An 18,781-nucleotide genomic window follows, 5' to 3' on the forward strand; every position below is an offset into this window, starting at 1 on the left:
TTTATTGTTGATATTTTACACTTAATATTCAAGCATGCCTTTTGAGGTTTCCTCAAAATATTGATATGTTTTTGTTATACTTTTAGTGTTGGTCCCTTGATATTCCTATTAGACTATCCCTAAACTATAATGTATGTAGAAAAATGTCCTCATTACCTACCTCCCTAGCTCAACATTAATGATAACCTGCTTGTTTTTTCATTTTATCTCTTTAATCCTAATTTTATTTTATTTTAATTTATCTTTTAATTTTTTATTTACTTATTTTCTCTAGTGATTTCAAAATCCCCATCTACAAATATTTGTGATTCTAGGTCAATAATTTTGTTGATAATGTCATAAGTTGCAAAGGTGGTGTCCTTGCATGTGCATGTGCATGGTTGTGTATTCACAAACAGTCCTAACCATTATCTTCTTTACAAAGAATGGTTTATTCCATTTTTATTTTGTTGTCCATAATTCAAGGTTTTTGTGGATGTTTGTTGGGTAATGTCAAGCATATTTGTTTTATCTTGTTTTCATTTGTTATATATATATATATATATATATTAGTCTTTTAGTTATTTTTGTTCTTGTTGTGGGCTATCTATCATGTGTAATTACATTTTTGGGTCATTCCCTTATAAAAATCTATTTGTCAAAGTTGCAAACTACATGTTCTTAATGACATCAACATGATGCCATATTTTCCTATTAGGGTTTATTCCATTTTTTTGTTTCGCCGAAGGTATCCTCATAACCCTGCCTAGTATCCAACCTACCTTACCTTAGTCTTACTTGTTACCAAGTTTAGGGTTGCAAATAGGTGTTTGGAGAAAGACTAATTCTCTATAGATTTACCAAGTCACCCCCACAAGGCAAGTTCTCTAGGTGAGTCTAGTCTTGGAGTTGAACTTAAGACCACTAGGGAACAAACCCAAGGCTTAAGCCAACTCATCTACTCATACATGCTAGGATTTATGCCATTTTTTTTCACTTTTGTCATTCAATATTTTATGTGGAACATGAGTAGGGCCATGATGTTAATTTAAAAAATGGAAGAATTGTTTAAAAATATGATACTAATGTATGATATTGTTGTTGGAATAATCAAATATGGAAAGAGTACTTATGAGAGTGGGGGGTGAATCATAAGTATCATATTTTAGCCAATAAAACTTTTAACTGAAAGTAAATTGTATGCATGTAAATACATCAAATAAACATGAAACTAAACACATGCATCAACAACTCATAACACTGGAATTTGGTAACCTGGAAACCCTCCAAGAATAAGAAGGTAAAACTGGGGTGGGGATGATACCCACAAAAATTACTGCAGCAATATTGGTCAACCACTTCTGATGGTCTGCCCTGTTAAAGGCTTTTACACTGTATTAATAGTGACCTAGTTAGAGGATTTACAAACACTTAACATGAAGTGTCACCCTGTTAAAGGATTTTAATCACCTAATTAAAGGATCTGATGAAATAGCTATTAAGCTAGCCTATCACCATAGGATTTTCATTCTAATACAATTGCCAGAAAGTATTAGTTATAATGAACCTGATAGATTACAATCCTTAATTGTTGAATGCAGGCACCTTTTCCCTTTCACTGATCTTGATCCTTTGTGATCTGATAATCCTCGCTTCTGAAAATAGATTTCCCTATGCACCCTTGTATATCCACTCATATATTATAAAATGAAATTTTGTCTTCCTTATAAAGACATTTGAGGATTTAGGGTTAGGTATGGATCTATGATCCATATTCAATCTCCATTTTTTGCTCATTATTTGCATTTATTCTATTGGTTGCATGCCTTCATCATTTTTCTTATTGGCTGCATGAAGATTGCATAGGAAAAATAAAAGATTCGATCTCATCATTAAATCCTTTAGAGTTTACCTTATGTTGGCTGTAAAAATGGTTTACATCATAATTTGTGCAATTACAAACTCTTATGCTGATATACTGAGTTACTCGGCTCCTGAAGTATTATTGATACTCGGCACTTGCTGTTTCCTGGATAGCTCGGCACCTAAACAAAATTGTATCACTCGGAACCTTAAGTTACTCGGCACTTGTTAACACTCGGCACCTTGTGTTGCTCGGCACTTGTTAACACTCGGTATCTAATCTTCACTCGGTATCTGATCTTCACTCGGTATCTGATCTTCACTCAGTATCTGATCTTCACTCGGTATCTGAAAACTACTCAGCACATGAAGATCACTCGGCACCTATTGTGCAGCTCGGCATGCATGGTGTACTCAGCTTCCAATGTGGAATGTGATTAAGTGTGTTGGCACTCAAGTGTCAAAAACCATTATGAGGTTAACAATCTCCCCCTTTGACATGAGTGACAAAAACACTTAACTGACCTTATAAGTACATTTACTAATCTGATTGGTATATACAGAGTTTAAAGAAAACTTGATCAAAGTTTGTAACTTACAATCTTACAATATATACCTCAAAAGTTTTATAACTCCCCCTGAGTTGATTGTGCCTTATCTGTATATCAATCAAGCTCCTCCTTTGTATCTTTTCTCCCTCATTAATTCATCTCATAATATCTAGATTTCCCCTTATTATGTCTGTTTTCTCCCCCTTTTTGACACTTGTGTCAAAGAATGTTTAAGGGTTAAGACCATTTTTAGCCAAAAATGTGCTATTTACCTCCATAATAATTCTAAGAGTTGCATCCCAATTGTTCAAAGCAATTTCCAGTGACTTATGCTGGATGGCAGTCTCAGCAGCAAGATGAATAAGTCCATCTAATGTAGAAAGATTTGGGTCTTTCTTGAGAACAGTTTCAGCATATACTTGTTCTTTATGGAGTATCTCTAAGTGTGGGGTAATGGAGGATTTGAGTTGTATTAATTTGGCCTTGATATTAGCCTCATCTGTTGTTAATATAGCTATTTCTTTGTGAGTGTGAAGCGATTGAGCAAAATGCTTCTCACTTTGAGCTGGATCATTTGGTAGTTGCATGCTTGAAATGTTCAAATTTCTTTCCAAGCTCAATATCTTTTGGCTTGTTTCTTGTGTGAAGTATGAAAAATCACACAACTTTTTGTACAATGAGAATATATTCTCAAGTACCTTTTTCACTTTGTCAATAAGCTTAGCCAATTCAACTTGTGAAAGTGCAATTTGACTTGATATTTTCTCATTCACTTTCCCTTGAAAGTTTCTTTTTGACCATTCCATAAGTTTTGCATTTGTTTCTAGGTCTTCATTTGTCACATGGTCAACAATATCTGTTAGTTGCTTCGTGATATGCTTTGACTCATCTGGTGATTGCAAACTGAAGGCATCCATAAAGATATCCTTAATCTCATATAGTGTTTGCTTATGTTTATACTCCTTCCTGAGTATCTCCTGTCTTTTTTTCCTATTCAGTGCTTCCTGCACCTCATTGATTTGATCAATGGTTATTGATTTTGAGTCATATCTTGGTATGACTATCTCCTCATCTAATTCAGGGTCTCCATAGTGAAGTACCCTTGCAACTCTGGTAGTACTGGATGATGGTACAAATATTTGCAATGGCTGGTGTGAAGGAGTTCCCGAGGTAGGCAAATTTATTAATGTTTTTATTTCCTCCTGTTCTTTAGGGGTTTTCACTATTTCCTCCTCCTTCTATCTACCATGATCAATTATTGTAATTTGTGGAAGTGCACCTTTTGTTTGTACTATAGGATCAGATGTAATAGTTTGTCCTGTTTGTTCTGTTCCTTTTTCTACAGCTGCACTTGGCTTCTATCTTGCAACATCAATTATGCTTGTTGGTATTTGGAATTGACTACTAGTAGTTGTAGAGATGATAGAAGGTGGTTCTTGTGGATTCACCTTATCTTTGACTATACTTTCTACTAGTTTTTTGCAATTCATCTATACTGACCAATACTGGATCTGTACATAATATTGCTTGTTGTGTAGATTGGTCAAGAATTCTTTTAAGATATTCTACAGTTAATGGATTGATATTCTAACCAGAAGTATCATGAACATCAGTAATAGTTACAGTGTCTGCAGGTGAGATGGATGCTTGAGGAGAGCTAGGGGGTGGCAATTGTGTGTCTTGCACACTCTGATCTGGTTGCTGCTATTGCTCAGTTGTTCCCATTATATCATGTTTTTGTGTTTGTTCCTCCTCTCCATCTTTCTTTTCTTCTTCCTTCTTTTCTTGTTCTTCTTCTTTCCTCTCTTCTTCTCTTTTATTTTCTTCATCTTCTTTCCTTTTTCTCCTCTCCTCTATTGGTACAGCAGCTTCTTCCTTGTATTCTTCCTCAAGAAAATCTTCAATCTTTTTGTACAAGTTCTTCCATGATTTCATTGTTCTTTGAACAATCTCTTCCATTCTATTTTGGAGTATGAAGAATGCCCTGTATTTAGGTGTAAACCTATTATTATGCCTTTTGACTGCATTCTTTACTTGTTCCCTAGTCAAATCCAGAAATACACTTGCTAGGGTTGATTCCCTCATCTCCTTTTCCATTTTCAAACAAAAATGTCATCTGTCTTCTACAATTTTTGACAGTTCTTTTGGCAATTGACCATCTAGTTCAAGTGGAGTGTACTTGAACTGTGCCATCATTCCATAAACTATTTCTTCTATTCTATTCTATTTTTCTTTATTAAATTTACTGAAATCAAATTTATTTAAATTACTTAAGTCACCACTTGCAATCTTTTTACATAAGGTATCAACTGATGAATTGCTTACCTTTCCAGATTGATCTTCTTCATCAGTGTCAGATTGAGCCACATATCTTCTTCTTTTCCTCGGCTCTTCCTGTGTTTCCTTGATTTGTTTCTTCTTTGTAACTTCTTCTTTAGCCTTTTGAGTGGAGACCCTTGTTGTAGCTCGTGTTGTTGGCTTTTGAGGTGATGGCATGGCAGCTTTCTTTGATCTGGGCTTAGCTGGAGGCTATTCTGTTGCCTTTCTCTTCTTTGGCTCAGCTTCAATTGGTGCTTCCTTGGCTTCTTCTTCCTCTACACCTTCCTCCTTGTCTTCTCCAAGACCTTGTGTTAATTCCATTGGCCCTTGTTCTTGCTCATCTTCGTCATCACTATCATCTTCTTCTTCTTCTGCTTCAGCCTCAATTTCTTTACCAAATTTCTTGTTAATCTTCTTTATTAGTTTGTCTTTCTTCTTCAATGTGGAAGCAGTTTTTAATTCCATGTTTATCTTTGATCTTACCACATCATAAGTGCCAAAATGTGGAGCACTTTTGTCTGTTTCTTCTGCTAATAATGCAGTTATTGCTGCAGATGCCTCATCAATATTAATTTCATATCCAAATGGCCTTAGCCATCTTACCCTTGGTATAACTGCTTGAATATAGGTAAAATCAATGTCAACTAAGAAACATATATCATTAGTATGTTTTTCCACTAAGGAAGCTGGTATCCTTGATCTTTACTTCATGGCTTTCTTGAAATCCTCAAAATAGCTTGTCATCAAGGTATCAAAATTTTCTCCCATTTGTTCTATGTATTCATTAATTTGGGCAATGATGGTTCTTTCATTCCTCCATGCCACTTTGCCAAAAGAAGGAAACTCATTCTGAACATAAAAGAATATGCAAACTAGGATTGCTCCAAATTTGCATTGAGTGCCCTTTGTTCTTCTTATGGAAGCTAGGTTTTCATTGATCTGTTGTAGTTGCAGTTCTGCAAGATCATAAGTATGATCCTTTTTCACCAATTTGTAGCCTACATCTACTACAATACATGGTACACTGTTGAGTCTACTAGATTGATAGAATTTATGGGCAATGACTCTAACAACAAACTCAATTAGAGGATCCTGTATGGTATGAATTGTTATTCCTCTTTTGTTCCACTAGGCACCAGTATTCTTTTCAATAACTTCCTTTGATTCACTTCTCAGGGTTTTGTACCGATCTAGGGTTAGGTACCCTGTTACTCTATGTATGATTTCTTTGGTCAATTTGATGAGAATATCTTCTAACCACAAATTTCCACCATGAATTTTTCTTAGTACAAGTCTAACCCATTCTATTTTGAATACGGTGGGAAAGCTTAAAACTCGGGTCAAACCCTTTCTTTCAACGATTTTGAATTCTTCTTTCAAGACTCCATCTACACACAGTTTATCATATGCTTGTCTTATTTCCATGTCTCCTAAAGCACCTATCTTACAGTTGTAACATTTTCTCACGTCTTGGACCATTACAACTTTTGGGGGAATATGGGAGAGAGCTCCGGCTAGGTCATTTTTGTAGGCAACTTTGGGAATAGGACGAAAATTAGGTTGCTTCACCTCATTTGAAACTAACTGAACTTCAAAAGACTCTTTTTCCTCGATTTTCTTCGAACTTGACGCCATTTATGCAATCTAGGGTTTTTACAACAAAAGGATACGAAACTACGTAGCTCGACACAAATGAAAATACCTCAAGATCGATGAAAAGTGTGTTGAATGCGGTTGCAATCTGCTTGATACGCTGGATTCTTGCTATGAAGTCGCTCAGCTCTCTTTCTTCTTCTTTGCTTCTTGATCGCGATGAGTAAAACTGATTGAAATCGCGATAATATACCCTATTTCCATCGCATTAAATGCTCAACTACCAACTCGGCTTCTGAAGAAATTTTAACCTAACTCTGGCTTCCACTATATTTCCACTTTACTCAACTTCTATTGGAGTTATCCAACTCGACATTATTTATCAGCTCAGTCGCTGTTAGGAGCCCGGCATCTGTTGGAGTTTAACTCGGTATCCAAAGTCAGCTCGGCAACAACATTTAATTTTTGTCTTGACATCTTGTTTCATGTAGGTCTATACTTTTCTTTGGGACTGATGTATGATATAGCTTTGTATATCAGTCCTGTGTACTTCTCATGCTTAGTTTGATGAAGTGTGATCACTTGACTCATTGGGTAAAGTGATCCCTCCACTTGATGTGTTGCACTCATCTTTCTTTCTCCAAGTCTTATTCATTTGTCCCCTTATCTTTTCGACATCAATCTTTTTTTTTCCTTTGTTTTCTTCAGTCTTGGGTGCCTTTGATCTTGTAGGATAGTTTCTGCTGATATGACCAATTTTCAAACAATTGAAACATGTAGTTTGATTCAACCATCTTTTGTAGTTCCCTTTGAAATGTGTTCTTATGCAGTTCTATGGTATATGTCCATATTCTTGGCAATAGTGACAACTGTACCTGGTGTTGTAATCCCAATGATAATGACTTTCATTCCCTTCTATTTTTTTTGGTTGATTTGATGTCCACATAGGTTTTGATCTGCATTCAAATGCCCTATGTCCATACTTTTTGCAATTATAACAATGTCCATTAAATCTCTGAGTCCTTGTGACATTGGATCTACAATTTTGTGTCATATGTCCTTGCATGTTGCACTTGTGATAGAAACTCTTATTTTTGGGTGTGTTTGATTGATTGAATCTTCTACTCCTACACACATTAGTTGTATGCCCCTTCTTGTTACAATGATGACAAGTGGGTTTTGAATTCTTACCTTTGTCACTTCTTTGTTCAGCATGCATTGATGATTCTCTGACTTCAGTGCTATTGTATCCTAGTCCTGATGTATCATGGGCAGATTTTGGGGATTTCAGCAACTGTTCAAAATACTTGATGGCTTCACTTGATTTATTGAGATTCCCTGGTACCTCTTTTTCTGCTATCTTTTAATTTTTTATTTACTTATTTTCTCTAGTGATTTCAAAATCCCCATCTACAAATATTTGTGATTCTAGGTCAATAATTTTGTTGATAATGTCATAAGTTGCAAAGGTGGTGTCCTTGCATGTGCATGTACATGGTTGTGTATTCACAAACAGTCCTAACCATTATCTTCTTTACAAAGAATAGTTTATTCCATTTTTATTTTGTTGTCCATAATTCAAGGTTTTTGTGGATGTTTGTTGGGTAATGTCAAGCATATTTGTTTTATCTTGTTTTCATTTGTTATATATATATATATATATATATATATATATATATATATATATATATATATATATATATATATATATATATATATATATATATATATATATATATATATATTAGTCTTTTAGTTATTTTTGTCCTTTTTGTGGGCTATCTATCATGTGTAATTACATTTTTGGGTCATTCCCTTATAAAAATCTATTTGTCAAAGTTGCAAACTACATGTCCTTAATGACATCAACATGATGCCATATTTTCCTATTAGGGTTTATTCCATTTTTTTGTTTCGCCGAAGGTATCCTCATAACCCCGCCTAGTATCCAACCTACCTTACCTTAGTCTTACTTGTTACCAAGTTTAGGGTTGCAAATAGGTGTTTGGAGAAAGACTAATTCTCTATAGATTTACCAAGTCACCCCACAAGGCAAGTTCTCTAGGTGAGTCTAGTCTTGGAGTTGAACTTAAGACCACTAGGGAACAAACCCAAGGCTTAGGCCAACTCATCTACTCATACATGCTAGGATTTATGCCATTTTTTTTCACTTTTGTCATTCAATATTTTATGTGGAACATGAGTAGGGCCATGATGTTAATTTAAAAAATGGAAGAATTGTTTAAAAATATGATATTAATGTATGATATTGTTGTTGGAATAATCAAATATGGAAAGAGTACTTATGAGAGAGGGGGGGGGGGGGGGGGGGTGGTGAATCATAAGTATCATATTTTAGCCAATAAAACTTTTAACTAAAAGTAAATTGTATGCATGTAAATACATCAAATAAACATGAAACTAAACACATGCATCAACAACTCATAACACTAGAATTTGGTAACCCAAAAACCCTCCAAGAATAAGAAGGTAAAACTGGGGTGGGAATGATACCCACAAAAATTACTGCAGCAATATTGTTCAACCACTTCTGATGGTCTGCCCTGTTAAAGGCTTTTACACTGTATTAATAGTGACCTGGTTAGAGGATTTACAAATACTTAACATGAAGTGTCGCCCTGTTAAAGGATTTTAATCACCTAATTAAAGGATCTGATGAAATAGCTATTAAGCTAACCTATCACCATAGGATTTTCATTCTAATACAATTGCCAGAAAGTATTAGGTATAATGAACCTGATAGATTACAATCCTTGATTGCTGAATGCAGGCACCTTTTCGCTTTCACTGATCTTGATCCTTTGTGATCTGATAATCCTCACTTCTGAAAATAGATTTCCCTATGCACCCTTGTATATCCACTCATATATTATAAAATGAAATTTCGTCTTCCTTATAAAGACATTTGAGGATTTAGGGTTAGGTATGGATCTACGATCCATATTCAATCTCCATTTTCCACTCATTATTTGCATTTATTCTATTGGTTGCATGCCTTCATCATTTTTCTTATTAGCTACATGAAGATTGCATAGGAAAAATAAAAAATTTGATCTCATCATTAAATCCTTCGAAGTTTACCTTATGTCGGCTATAAAAATGGTTTACATCATAATTTGTGCAATTACAAACTCTTATGCTGATATACTGAGTTACTCGGCTCATGAAGTATTGCTGATACTCGGCACTTGTTAACACTCGGTATCTGATCTTCACTCAATATTTGAAAACTACTCGGCACATGAAGATCACTCGGCAGTTGTTGTGCAGCTCGACATGCATGGTGTACTTGGCTTCCAATGTGGAATGTGATTTAGTGTGTTGGCACTCAAGTGTCAAAAACCATTATGAGGTTAACAATTGTAGCATTTGAAGTGATAATATTGTATTGAAGGTCTATTACATACCTCCTCAATTAATATATAAATTGTTGATAATATTGTCCTTGATGTCACACAAATGTCATATCAGTCATTAGTCTCAAATTCACCAAGATCAGACAGTCTGCAATGCAATCTACAGTGTCAACCGAGCTCACTCGATCATCGAAAGAAATGTGGAAGATAGTGTTAACCGAGCTAACTCGGTCAACAAAGGAAAGGTGAAAGACAGTGATCACCGAGCTCACTCGGTCAACGAAGGAAATGAGGAAGTCAGTGCTAACCGAGCTTCACTCAGTCTCCAAAATGTAGTTTCCACCGAGCTCACTCGGTCATCAAAGAAATCATGAAGAAAGTATTAACCGAGCTTCACTCGGTCTCCAAAGGATAGTTTTCACCGAGCTCACTCGGTTATCTCAAGAAACTCAGTACTTACCGAGTTCTCCCGGCAATTGAAGGATTGTCACAAAGTTCGCTGTATTAACCGAGCTTAGTCGGTTAACACATGAATTATTTTCTAAACAAAGTTTACCGTGTAGGGTCGGCCAGTATAGGTATTTGCAAATTAATTACTTCTAGCCGACTGTTGTAATTGTTTGTTTAGTCAGTGATTCCAGCCGACTTAGATAATCTGAAAGGTATTTATGGTCATTCCAGTTATGAATTCAAAGCGTGAGATTGTGAAAAAGAAGTTATGAATGCGAATTATAGTATGAAATGATAAGGCGAATATTGAGCAAAGTCTGATGAAGGATCAGATGTGTTGAAGGAGCTGTAAAGTTGCATTTGATTAGTGAGGATCTAGCCACGCATAATAGAGATCTGTAATCAGCAAAGATAAGTTGTGGAACAAGCTAAAAGAAATCTATGGAGGAGATGATAATGTGAGAAGAGCAAAAGCAGAAAGTCTAAAAGGACAATTTGATCAAATGAGGATGAGAGAGGATGAAAACATTGCAAAGTATGTTGAAAGAGTTAAAGCATGTGTGAGTGCAATCAGAGCATCTGGAGGTGATATCAAAGAAGAAATAGTTATAAGCAAAGTTCTCAGAACCTTGCTTCTTGTGTATGCAATCAGAGTTTCTGCAATTCAAGAAAGAAGGTGTAAAGCAAATCATCAGATAAATCTTGAGGCCATAGTTGGAAGACTAACTGCATTTGAACTAGATAACTTTGACAACTATGTTCCAGCTTCCAAGAATATTGAATCAGCATTTCAAGCCAAGCTCTCACTCGAGGAGAAAAACAAAAAGGAGAAGAAATCTCAGTCAAAAAGTGAAAATGAATCAAGCCAAAGTTCAGACAGTGACCTCGAAGTGATTGAAGCTCTACTAGCAAAGAAATATTCTAGAGGCAGAGGAAAATACAAAGGTAAAGTTCCCCTAATCTATTTTTCTTGTGAAGAAATTGGTCATATTGCAGCAAGGTGTCCAAACAAGAAAAACCATGATGAAAAGAAATGGAATGGCAAGAAAGACTTCAAATCATCCAAGAACAAAGGTAAGAAATCATGCTTCATGGCTAAAAATTCTAAAGATTCTGATAATAGTGAGGATGAAATTGTTTATATTGTCATTAAAGATGATTCTGATAGTGATGAGGAAGATAAAATGACACTTGTTTCTCATATAAGTAAGAATGATACATGGATTATAGACAGTGGTTGCTCACATCATATGACTGGTGATAAAACTAAGTTTGATCAGTTTGAAGACTATGATGGTGGCAGTGAAAGGTTTGGTAATAATGAACCTTGTTTCATAAAAGGAAGAGGAAGAATCTATCTAACCAAAGAACTTGTATGTAACAATGCCTATTGGGTTGAAGGTCTTAAACATAATTTGCTGAGTGTGGCACAGTTACTTAATACTGGATTCAAGGTGGAATTCATGCATGGAAAGGCAAGACTGTTGAATGAGTAAGGAAAGCTGATAGGATCTGGTACCCAAACTAAAGGTAACTTGTTTTATCTAGAACTTGGTGAATGCTCATGTTTTATTGCTCAAATTGAAGGAAGCTGGTTATGGCATAAAAGGTTGTGTCATGTCAATTTTGATAATCTAGTAAAAATAAGCAAATTCAAGAAAGTGAGAGGCATTCCTAACATTAAGAAACCTGAGGTTGGTCTATGCAAGAATTGTCAAATTGGTAAAATGGGAAAGACTAGTTTTAAAAGTAAGAACTATCAGTCTAAAGATATATTAGAAATTGTGCATACTGATTTATGTGGACCCATTGGAATAGAAAGCTATACTGGAGAAAAAAATTTCATTCTTTTTGTTGATGACTACTCAAGAATGATGACTGTCGTGTATCTAAGGAATAAATCAAAAGCATTTGAGAAATTCAAATGGTATTTGGCAAGAGTAGAAAAAGAAACAGATAGAGGTGGTGAATTCATCTCACATGAATTCAACAACTTCTGCATTGAAAAATGTATTAAAAGACAGGTCTCAGCACCAGGAACTCCTGGACAAAATGGAATAGCTGAAAGAAGAAACAGATCCATCATGGATTGTGCAAGAAGCTTGATGATAGAAAAGAACATTGCTATCAAATACTAGAAGGAAGCCATCAGCACTGCAGTTCATACCTTAAACCGAGTACAGTTGAAGAAGGACTCATTCAAAACTCCCTATGAATTATGGTATGGCTACAAACCCAATGTAAGTTATCTGAAAGTATTTGGAAGCAAATGTTATATTTTGAAAGAATCTAGAAAAGGAAAATTTGATGTAAAAGGTGATGAAGGAATATTTTTAGGATATTCTTGCAAAAGCAAAGCATATAGATGTTTAAATCTATCCACTCACAAAGTCATAGAAAGTGCACATGTGAAAGTTGATGAGTTTGCAAACAAATCTGAAGAAGAAAGCAAAAAGGTACCTAAAGATTACAGAAGATTTGTTTACATTGAACCAGATACTATACCAAGCATACCGTTCACTCAAGAATCTTCAACTCCCGAGTCATCAGTAACCGAGTTACAAAAGGTTCAAACCAAGCCTTAGCAACATTCAGACATTTTCGAGCAAGTATCTATCGAGTCTGAAGCACTCGAGCCAATCCTTACCGAGCCAGAACAGCCAGAACATGAAATTGAAGCACAAGGAGATAGCAATGAAACTCATTCAAGAGGCAAAGAACCTGCATTAGCTATATATGTGAGAAGACATCATGCACCAGATCAGATCATTGGAGACAAGTTTGAAGGAACCTTGACAAGAAGCAAGCTGAAAAATACTTGTTTACTTGCTGATTTTGAACCTAGAAACATTAAAGATGCATTGACAAATGATAGTTGGATTGAGGCAATGAACAAGGAAATAGAACAGATAAAGAAGAACAAGAGATGGACTCTTGTGCCCAGGCCTAAAAATAAGAATGTAATTGGAACCAAGTGGGTATTCAAAAACAAGTTGACTAAAGATGGTAAGGTATCCAGAAACAAAGCCAGATTGGTATGCAAAGGATACTCTCAAGAAGAAGGCATAGATTATGGATAAACCTTTGCTCCTGTTGCAAGATTGGAAGGAGTCAGAACCTTACTTGCATATGCTGCTCAAAAAGGATTCAAAGTTTATCAAATGGATGTCAAGTCAGCATTCCTCAATGGAATACTGGATGAAGAGGTTTACATTGAACAACCTGAAAGTTTTGTTGATCCAAATAAAAAGAACATGGTCTGCAAATTACACAAGGCACTATATGGTCTGAAACAAGCCCCTAGAGCATGGTATGAAAGATTGCATAACTATCTTATTCAAATTGGTTTTTAAAGAACTAATGATAATAGTAGCTTGTATATAAAGGAAGGACCAGATAATAAGATTGTCTTGGCAGAAATATTTGTAGATGATACTATTTTCACAGGGCATGATGATCTTTGCAAAGAATTTTCAGAACAAATGAACAAGGAATTTGAAATGTCTATGTTTGGTGAAATAAAATTCTTTGTTGGTCTCCAAATTCAACAAAATAAGAATGGCATCTACATCACTCAATCAAAATACATCAAGGAGATATTGAAAAAGTTTGGTATGGAGGACTGTAAACCTGTTGGAACTCCTATGTGTACTGGATTGAAACTTACCAAAGATGATGAATCCAAAGAGGTAGATCAAACATTGTATAGATCTATGATTGGAAAATTGCAATACGTAGTTCATACCAAGCCAAATATTGCCCTTGCAGTTGGTATTGTTGCAAGATTTTCAGCAAAGCCAAGAGAAACTCACCTGATGGCAATCAAAAGAATAATGAGATATTTGAAAGGAACTAAAGATTATGGCTTATGGTACAAACTTGAAGGTAATTTGGATTTGAAAGTGTTTACTGATGCTGATTGGGCAGGAAACCTTGATGATAGAAAAAGCACAAGTGGAGGAGCATTCTTTTTTGGAAAAAGATTGGTTTCTTGGACAAGCAAAAAGCAGAATTGTACATCTCAATCTACAACAGAGGCAGAGTATGTTGCTGCAGCAGTAAATTGTTCAAATATTGTTTGGTTTAAGCAGTTATTGCAAGGAATGAAGATGGAGATCAAAGAACCAATTTTCATGTTCTGTGACAATACTAGTGCAATCAACATATCTAAGAATCCAGTGATGCATTCCAAGACCAAGCATATTGCAATAAAATATCATTTTGTCAGAGAATTGGTGCAAGACAAGGAGATCAGACTGGAATATGTCCACACAAAGGAACAAATTGCTGACATATTCAGAAAGCCTTTACCTAAGGATGCATTTTTGTATCTCACAGGTAAGTTAGGGGTCATTCCCCTATCTGAAGTCCACTAAAAATGAGTTCTAGAGATGCATCAACGCATACAAGATTGAAGATCTATCTATTGATGTAGTTTAATCAGAAATCATTGCATATGAATCAGTACTAAAGGTACATTACAATTCACTTAACTTCTGTTGTCTTTGGCATGTGTTGTCAAAGAGGGAGAGATTTACTGTCATATCCTTATGAAATTTGTGAGATTTGAAAATTTTGCCATGAAGTCCCTTAACAGAGGGAGATTATTGAAAGAGGGAGAAGTTTGTTATCTTGTTGGACTTGTTTTCAAATTTTCATTCTGTTATGACATGTTGTGTTGTCATCAATGCCAAAGAGGGAGATTGTTGATAATATTGTCCATGATGTCACACAAATGTCATATCAGTCATTAGTCTCAAATTCACCAAGATTAGATAGTCTACAATGCAATCTACAGTCTCAACCGAGCACACTCAATCATCGAAAGAAATGTGGAAGACAGTGTTAACCGAGCTAACTCGGTCAACAAAGGAAAGGTGAAAGACAATGATCACCGAGCTCACTCGGTCAATGAAGGAAATGAGAAAGTTAGTGCTAACCGAGCTTCACTCAGTCTCTAAAACATAGTTTCCACCGAGCTCACTCAGTCATCAAAGAAATCATGAAGAAAGTATTAACCGAGCTTCACTCGGTCTCCAAAGGATAGTTTTCACTGAGCTCACTCGGTTATCTCAAGAAACCCAGTACTTACCGAGTTCTCCCGGTGATTAAAGGATTGTCACGAAGTTCGCTATATTAACTGAGCTCAGTCGGTTAACACATGAATTATTTTTTGAACAAAGTTTACCGTGTAGGGTCGGCCAGTATAGGGATTTGCAAATTAATTACTTCTAGCCAACTGTTGCAATTGTTTGTTTAGTCAATGATTTGAGCCAACTTAGATAATCTGAAAGGTATTTATGGTCATTCCAGTTATGAATTAAAAGCGTGAGATTGTGAAAAAGAAGTTATGAATGCGAATTATAGTATGAAATGATAAGGCGAATATTGAGCAAAGTCTGATGAAGGATCAGATGTGTTGAAGGAGCTGTAAAGTTGCATTTGATCAGTGAGGATCCATCCAAGCATAACAGAGATTTGTAATCAGCAAATATAAGTTGTACTTTATATCAGGTCACTTCATTGTTGCTTTCTAACCATTGTAACAGTGAATTCAAAATCTCTTAACAGAGTTGGTTTAACAGCCATTCAATAAATCCTCTAACAAGGTGACAGTTTAGTTGAATTGTTCTAAAGACCTCTAGCAAGGCCACTCCTAACAGGGTGATTAAATCCTTTAACAGGGTCACACCTAACAGTTTGTTTTTGTAACCTTTACAGGGTTGGCTCCTAACAGGGCTCACTTCAGAAGAGTGAAAAACAGTATCTAGTTACATTGGTGGCTTTTCCCATATTGGGTTTCCACGTTAAATTTGGTGTCTCTTGTGTTCTTAATTGCTAAATTGCTTTGTGCATGATAACATATTAGTTCTTAATATTTGTCATTTGCTGCATTATCAAGTTTTAGCATTTCATATTAATCAGATCAAGGAGATATTCAAACATCTTAGGGACTGTGAAAGTTTTTGGAGTAACTGATTCACCCCCTCCCCCTCTCAGTTACTCGACTTCCAATGTGGAATGTGATTAAGTGTGTTGGCACTCAAGTGTCAAAAACCATTATGAGGTTAACAATTGTAGCATTTGAAGTGATAATATTGTATTGAAGGTCTATTACATACCTCCTCAATTAATATATAAATATCAGTATTAGATAATTGATAATCATAATAAGGATTATAGAGTAAACATCAACCTTTAAAGAAGTTTCAAGTTAGAGTGCATCACAATGATGTGTAGTAAAACAACTTAACAAATAATGAATTATGAAATGCTACCTTAGATAACCATGATACATATATAATATATTTATATAATTGATAAACATTTCTATTATCATACGTTACATATCATTTAAAATTATTCATATAATACATTACTAATAACACATTGAGTAGACTAAAAATAATATACATGTATGAATAGGAAAACAAATTAATGTATAAAAGTAATAAGAATGTCATGAAAAAATTAAAATACACCATTAATTTTTATATGATCATACAATATCAAAACTATAACCCATGTTTAATAATTACACAATATTTATAATCAATCCACATTACACCAAAATATCTATTAAATATAAATACATATTATTAACAATTAATAAGAATTAAACTAAAATAATAACTTAGCCAATAAAGCATTTTTTATTAGATATCAACTCCAACACTCAAACTACATATTTAGTCATCTTAAAGCTCAACTCCTTGCCAACTCCTAAATGCATTTTAAAGACTCTCTTTCTCCATTATTAAACTATATTAAAGATGTAGCAGCATGGTAATCTTAAAAATTATCCCAGGCCATACACTTGGTCCTTTAATCCTTTAGGGTCTATTTGGCTACTAACATTAGAAAATATTGCATTTTTCTTATAATCGGTATTTGTCAAATGTTGGATTTGTTGATTCAAAACTGGGATTTGTTGAGTGGAAAAAATGAAATGAAAATTTGATTTAATTTTGGTTCCAATTCCACATCTTGAAGTGGAATTAACAAATCCTCATTTCAAACCAAAATGGGAATTTGAAGCTCATATTCCAATTATGGCTTGATGCATCCAAACTGAAGATTGATTTTTAAAAAAAAAATTGTCCTATAAATTTTGGTTCGATTCTAGCAAACAAATGAACCCTTGTATTAAACAATCTTATATCCATATATGTTTGCACAAGGTTATATTGAACCAAAATTCTTCAACAAGACAAATGACATTGTACAAGTGGACTTGAGAGGATAACAAGCTTATAGAACATCACTTTGTGATAAGGCACCATTAATGTGCAATATTTATTTGGATAATCATAATTCTCACCAAAGTGAAGTCAAACTCAAATTAATACACAACAAGAAAGCTCTTTTTTGGTTCACATTGCTTTGAGTACATATTAATATAAAACAATGATTTCCATAGTCCACATGCAATGTAAAACCATGCAAAAATATGTGAATGTCTAATTGTGCTCATAACATGAAAGATTAGACAAACTATAAATTGTAAGAACTCTTAATTGAATAATAATATATCTTTGTGGGACATTTCATGCTTTTTTTTTCTAAGTTTTCCTTTAGGGGTTATCAACTCTCAAATAAAAGAACTAATTGGTAAGGTTGATCTTTAAGATATGAATGAGGTTCACATATTTTGATTATTTTAGAAAAGTGATAGCTTTGAATTTTAGAGTCATTTTTATAATTTTCTTTGTTTAAGTAAATTTGAGTAAATTATATTTAAGTTGATAAGAAGAAGATATTTTTTACATCATGCCAAGATATAAACTTAATTATATAATTTTTTGGTCAAATTTTTTGATCTATATTTCATGAGTGGTGGTTCATACAAATTCATTTCTTTTGGATCCATTTAACTCATATGACATTGAGACAATGCTTACTAAACTGAAATGAGTTATTGACCAATATTTCATGAGTAGTAGTTCACACGAACCCATCTCATATTGGTTCACATTTAAAAATCATTGCATCTAGATGATGTTCATAGAAGTGAAACAATTTATTGACCCATATCTCATCTGTCACAATTCACACAAACTCATCTTTTAACTATCCACATATGACTCATTTCATTTAGGTGATGATCAAAAAAGTAAATGGCTTGATAACCCATATTCCATGTGCAGTGGTTCACATAAACCTATCTCTTATTGAGCTTATATTTCACGATTAATGGTTTACACAAATAGATCTCTTATTGATCTAGGAAGCATTAGTTACATCTTTACATGCTCACAATAACAAAGCAACTTTTTGACCTACATTTTGTGAAGAGCAATTTGCACAAGCACATCTCGTATTGGTCCACTTAAACACTCATTACACCCACATGGTGCTCATAGAAATGAAGAAACTAACTTATTGATCCACATCTCATGAGTAAAAGTTCACATGAACCCATCTCTTATTGGTCCACTTAACACTCATCACACCTAGATGATGTTCATAGAAGTCAAGTGAATTATTGACCCACATTTCATGTGTAATGGTTCACTTATTTTATCAATCCACAAAGTAGACAATGGATCTTAATGATGTTTAGAGAAATCAAGTGACTTCTTGGCCCAGATATTTTAAGTGGCTAGTATGAATGCATCTCTTATTGGTCCACTTAATGATCATTTCATC

Source organism: Cupressus sempervirens, chromosome 10 (genome assembly GCF_028749045.1).
Source record: "Cupressus sempervirens isolate cs-2001-9-10 chromosome 10, ASM2874904v1, whole genome shotgun sequence".
Classification (NCBI taxonomy): domain Eukaryota; kingdom Viridiplantae; phylum Streptophyta; class Pinopsida; order Cupressales; family Cupressaceae; genus Cupressus; species Cupressus sempervirens.